The following is a 6,000-nucleotide window of genomic DNA, read 5'->3' as shown; positions in this document are numbered from 1 at the left end:
AAGACATTAATCGGATGAGATTGGATGATCTGGTAGGATCTATTCAGACGTTTGAGTTTAGCATCAATGATAGAGTTGAAAATAAGAACAAAATCATAGCTTTTGTTGCCAACACTGAAGATGGAAATGAGGAATGTGACATGGGTTGAGATGAAGGAATATCCAATGCCATAATACTGCTTGGGAGACAATTTAATAAGGTGATAAAGTATATGTCAGGAATCCAAGATCAAATGTCCAAAACAACTATCTGACATTCACAATTCAAATGAGGCTGGAAGAAGAAAAACTGAAGAAAAGTCCTCTCAAGAAAAGGGTATACAGTGCTATGAATGTAAAGGCTTTGGACACATTAAACCAGAGTGTGCTACATATCTTAAGAGACATAAGAATGACCTATCTATAACTTGGTCTGAAGAAGACTCTGAAAGTGACCTTGAAGATGAATATGCCAAACATGTAAATGCTTTAACAAGCATATGGTCATCCGATGATGGTGAATCACCATATAATGATCTAGCTGCATCATACAAAGAATTGTGTCTCAGAAGTGCTGAATTGTATCAAGAAAGAGAGAAACAAAAAGGTCTAGTATGCCAACTGAATGCAGAAAAGAAAGAACATTTGAGGACTATCTCCGGGATGGAAGAAGAGGTGAGTTCTCTAAAGTTTGAACTTGAAAAAGTTCAAAAGTCTGTTAGAATGCTTAATAATGGGTATGACTCGCTTGATGAAATCCTCCAAGTGGGAAGAATGACAGGGGGCATGAGTGGCCTAGGGCTAAATGAGAAAAATAAGTCATTTCTAGATTCTAGTCATCCCAAGACTGGATCAAATATGTTAAATCAGATGTCTCAACATCTTGACAAGAAGAGTATGGCCTTTGCCGCAACCTCAAGAACCAAAGAAGAGATGACCCCTGAAAGCTCATCCGACGATCTGGCTCTATTGAGAAAGTAATTCAACAACATATCAAGGAAGGCCAGGTTGAATCATGAAGGATATGTACAAGGAAAACAAATCATATACCTCTATAAACATGAGAGAGGCTCAGCTGTGTCATGGTCAAGGAAAAGAAAGAAAACAATCAAACAAAAAGATATCATGACTGAAGCATGTGAATCTGAAGAAGAAACTGATGAGTCTGATACTGAGTCATATGTTGGAGAACTTGCTGTAAGTGAACTTGCAGCAGGACTCTTAGAGTCGTGCTTAGAAAATAAAAAACTACGTAAGAGAGTAGTAGAACACATAAACGTTGTTGCTCTACTGCAGGATGAGAAAGAGAAGCTTTTGAAAATCATTGAAGATCTTAGAAAAGATGGTGTATTGGTAAACTCAAACCAACACAACATGACTCAAATGAGAAGAAGGTCAAGTACCGGTACTATCATACCCCAAAATTTGCCCATCCCATTTCTCTTATTCGAACTCATATCAAAGTGCAATGCTTAATGACACACCCTCCTAAACAATGGCTCAAGGAATTAGGGTTTTGATTTCTCTGAGGAAAACCAATGAATCAAAGGCTCCAATGCATTTCATATGGCTTATGATGTTTCAAACTATCTCCATGACAAAATTCAGGTTTCAATTCCAAGGATTGACCACCCAATTGCTCAGAAAGTCAACAGTCGATTGGTTTGACCTAAAAGTCAACTGTGGTCAAAGTACAGTCTAAACTCCTGATTTTTTGTCAACAACCTTATTTTGAAGTATCATTCATCATTTGATCAAGGATTGATCATGATTCATCAAGAAAAGATCATAAATCAACAAAACCAAAAGTTTCTAAATTAGGGTTTTCATAGGAGAAAGTCAACTGAACTTTGACCAGCCATAACTCCTACAAGGAACATCATAAATTTTCCATCCAAAGCTCATTTTCAAGGAACTTGAATTCCCTACAATTTTGCCTCTCACAAGGCAAGTCTAAAAATGCTTCATTTGAGAGATATGGATCAAGAGATTATAGGTCCTTTTTGAAAGTCAACCAAAAGCAGTTTTTTGTCAAAGCCAATATCATCAAGATAAAATCATCAAATGGAAAAAAGATTCCATGTGGCTTGTAGAGGACATCTTGAGGTTTCCAAAAAGTCCTAGAACTCCTCCATATCTTAAAAATTGAGGGAGATTTGCCCTGTCAAAGTTGGGCAATTTCAAGGGGAAAAATGTGAAGGAAAAGGCCTCAAAATGGATTTTCTTGTAAAGGAGCCCAATCGTTTTTGGCCCAATCTTGTTCTTCAAGTATCCAAGAGTCCAAAACCCATTTTCCACGAAATTATGTGATTTATTTGATTTATTATGATTTTTATTTCAATTAAAAAGAATTAAAATCAAGTAAATTAAAGGAAAATCAAATATTTGGTAAAGGATATGATTTGGAACCAATATAATCACCAATAATGTCTCAATATCAATCAAATTTCGTGCAAGTAAGATTGATGCAAAAAAAAAGATTGAAATTGGGACTAAATTAGATACATGCATGAATCAAATTTTCTCAAATTTGCAAATCAAGGATTGGATTGGATTTTGTCCAAATAATTTGACCTAAACTCTTCCAATATATAAACACAACTGTTACAGATCCCTAGGGTACGAATTCTGCAGCCTCAAGAGCCATTCAAGCTTGCAAAAAACTCAAGAAATTTCCAATTCGGTTTTGGAATTTGAGAGAAATCCAGGGAGATTCAAAGGTTCCAACACACTCCTTGGACATCACTGAAGCAATTCCAATCCTCACGCGCGAGAGAACACATCCAGAATCGTCTCCCAAAAGCTCACGGTTTGCGCTAAAAAATTTAATGTCAATTATAATGATTCATGCATTATTTGTGAAATTTGATTGCATATTATTGATCATGATGTTGTTTCGATGATTTCTGGATGTTTAATTGCATTTTCATGTACGATTGCCTCAAATTGCCATGTTAGGGTTCATAGCTCTTGAATTGAGGCTTCGTGATTAACGCAAAATTAGGTTAAGCCATAGACACCATTGGTTTCGTGACCTCTGGACGATTGTATTGGTATGGTCGCGAAGAATTTTTGCTTCGTCTTAGGTACCTTTTGATTTTTGCAGGTGTAATAGGTAAGAACATTTTATAGCGTATTTGCCATAAGCGCTGTAAAAGAAATTTACAGTTTTTTTGTGAGGAAGACGACTGTGTGACGCAGTCTGATTGGCCCATTCAAATGCTGGAGGCGCGCGCAATTGGAAGGGAAAGTTCTTGGATCCGGTGTGGTCTGGTTCCCTCGGGAGCGATGCACTCTCATGCCATCAGCCATTAGATCCAGCCAGCTTCAGATCCAACGCTTTAGGAGGCGAGGGTGTACCGTGGTCCGTCAGAAGCTTGATGCACAGGATTATACGCTAAGTTTCCTAAATTTTTTTAATTTTTATTTATTCAATAACTATTTGTTTATATATTGTTTATTTATTTTTTTTAATAAAATCTCTTTTAAATATGCTTTAAAATAAAATTTCTTTTAAATTTTCTTTTTTTCATAAAATCATTTATTTTGAAAATATTTATTTTATAAATAATTAATTTGATTTAGTTATTAATAATATTTTTTTATTTGATTAAATGATTAAATTAATTTAGTTGTTAAATGTTTAATTAGGTTAATATTTTTATTAATTAATTACTTATTAGGGTTAGACAATTTAATCTAAAATTTATTTTTGCCGATTTAATTAATTAGGTTGAAAACCAATAATTAATTAATGTAGCTTTTTTTTATTATTAACCATGGTTAACTTGTGCCCTAAATCAGGGTTTGCGAGGTTTGTCCTTAGATCACTCCCACACTAAAAATTCCTTTTTTGTTCAAATTTTCTGGGTTACCCCAGGATCCTTCAGACACGCGCCATACCAATCGAAAAGCTAAGTTCTAATTCTTTTCTTATTTAAATATCATTTTACTGTTATTTTTGCCTTATGACTTAAATTAGGGTTTGCTTTAACCGTCAATGAATTACTCCTACCCTCACCCCTTTTATTTTTTCTTCATTAATTTTCAGGGTTAACCAACCGATTAAATCTCAAACCTTCGGTAACCCTAAACTCGTTCTTATTTAATTTCTCCGATATTATTACTTGTGTTTAACCTATTGCTTATTGTCATACCCCAAATTTGTCCTACCCTTTCAATTTTATCTGGCTTAGGCTTATGCATTTCATAGTCTCATGTACAAACCTCCCATTAGGTCATTAACATAACTCATGCATTCATTAATCAATAACTTGGCTTTGGGATCAAGGTTTGAAAGTTTAGGGTTTGTTTATAGCTTTGAGGTTTCTACTTCAGATAAGCTTATCTCAACTGGTTTCCCTGTATGTATTGAAATACGTACTAGGGTTAATTCATAGATTTCTTCTTCACCAAGTTACAAGGTGTGCATCCATCAAAAGTTTGACTGAGGATCGTTGAGTTAGGGTTTCTTATTCACAGTGTTCGAGTTTGTTAAGGTCCATCAGCAAAGGACAATTGAATTTCATGTTAAAATGTTCTCCTATGCTTCAATTCTTATCTTCATCAAAGGATTCCTATATTAAGGTCGTTTGTTAAAGGAGACATTTCAATCAAGACATGATACATCCTTGAGTTGTATTGAGGATTCGACTTTGTGAACTCAAAATACTTCATTTAATCAATTGGGCTACTTATGGTTCAACAAGTTGATTTAATATTGGCTATGTTCAAGTTCTTTCATGGTATGCATAAAGTATTCATTAATTGGCTCGTATTGCAAGTTTAAGTGCATATGGAACATGTTGGAAGACTAATGGCAAAGCGATGTGTAATTATGAGTTCAAGGTGAGTGTCCATACAAGACTCAAGTCATCATTCAATATCCGCTCGAGTATCATTCACTAATCACTCATAAGAAAATTCTATTCAAAGTTGCAAGCATAAATTCAAATATCCATTCATTTCAAAATCCCTCATCAAATCTCGAATTCATCCAAAGGTCCACATTCTCATTCAAATGTCCATTATAAAGTAAATTGAGAAGTCCAGATTCTAAACCGTTACACCATACAATTACACATTATCAGTAACTTTCAAAGTTATCTCAATAAGCTTCCATGAACCATTCAAACAAGTCTCATTCAAAGAAAATCATACGAAAAACACATGTTACAAATCCTAATGTCTAAGCCTAATCTCTTTGCTTTATAACGTTGAACTTAATGCCATGCGACTTCGTTTCCACCCCTCTTTATGACCGTCTTGCTCTTTCCATGCCCATAGATACAGACATGCTCAGGAAATCCATAACTTGACACTCAAATCATACCTGCCACCATGAAAAATGCTGCATCAATACAATATAAATACATTCAACATACACTTCAAATGCATCATCTTTTGTTTCAAGGTGCAGCCAACACAACCTGCAAATCATTAAGCCAAAACAGTTCACTAACCATGGAACAGACTCGAAACCGCCTCATTTAACTACATGTAATAACAGCCCTGTACACTACAATTCGGAAAGATCCCACGGCATCCATTCAAAGCTAACACTGAAAAAAACAGAAAAGAACAATATGTCATAACTGACCAACAGAATTCATTCACAGCTAACTATCATAACCACCCTCTAACCAACTTTGTAACAGAACTTCCAACCTCTAACAACCTAGTATAATCTCTAACCACCTAAACTAACTTTCCTAACAGCCTAACAGAATCCTAACTAATTCATAACACCTTCTAAAGCCTACAACCAGTTGCTAACAGAAGAAAAACAGATTGGAACTAACCTTTTTTTCAGATGCAATCTCACCATTAACCTCTAACCGAATCTCTGATCCAAAGGGCCAAAATCCTCTTCCCATAACTTCCTCCTCAACCTATATATTCAAACTTCATCACCTCTGAACCTTCCCTTCAATCTTCACCATAATCATAACACTTCTTCACCATTTTTCTTCTTCTTCTCTTTCAATCTCTTTCTCCACAACCTTCATTCAACCCTTCACT

Source organism: Vicia villosa, linkage group LG6 (assembly GCF_029867415.1).
Source record: "Vicia villosa cultivar HV-30 ecotype Madison, WI linkage group LG6, Vvil1.0, whole genome shotgun sequence".
Lineage (NCBI taxonomy): Eukaryota > Viridiplantae > Streptophyta > Magnoliopsida > Fabales > Fabaceae > Vicia > Vicia villosa.
This window is presented reverse-complemented; position numbering follows the sequence as displayed.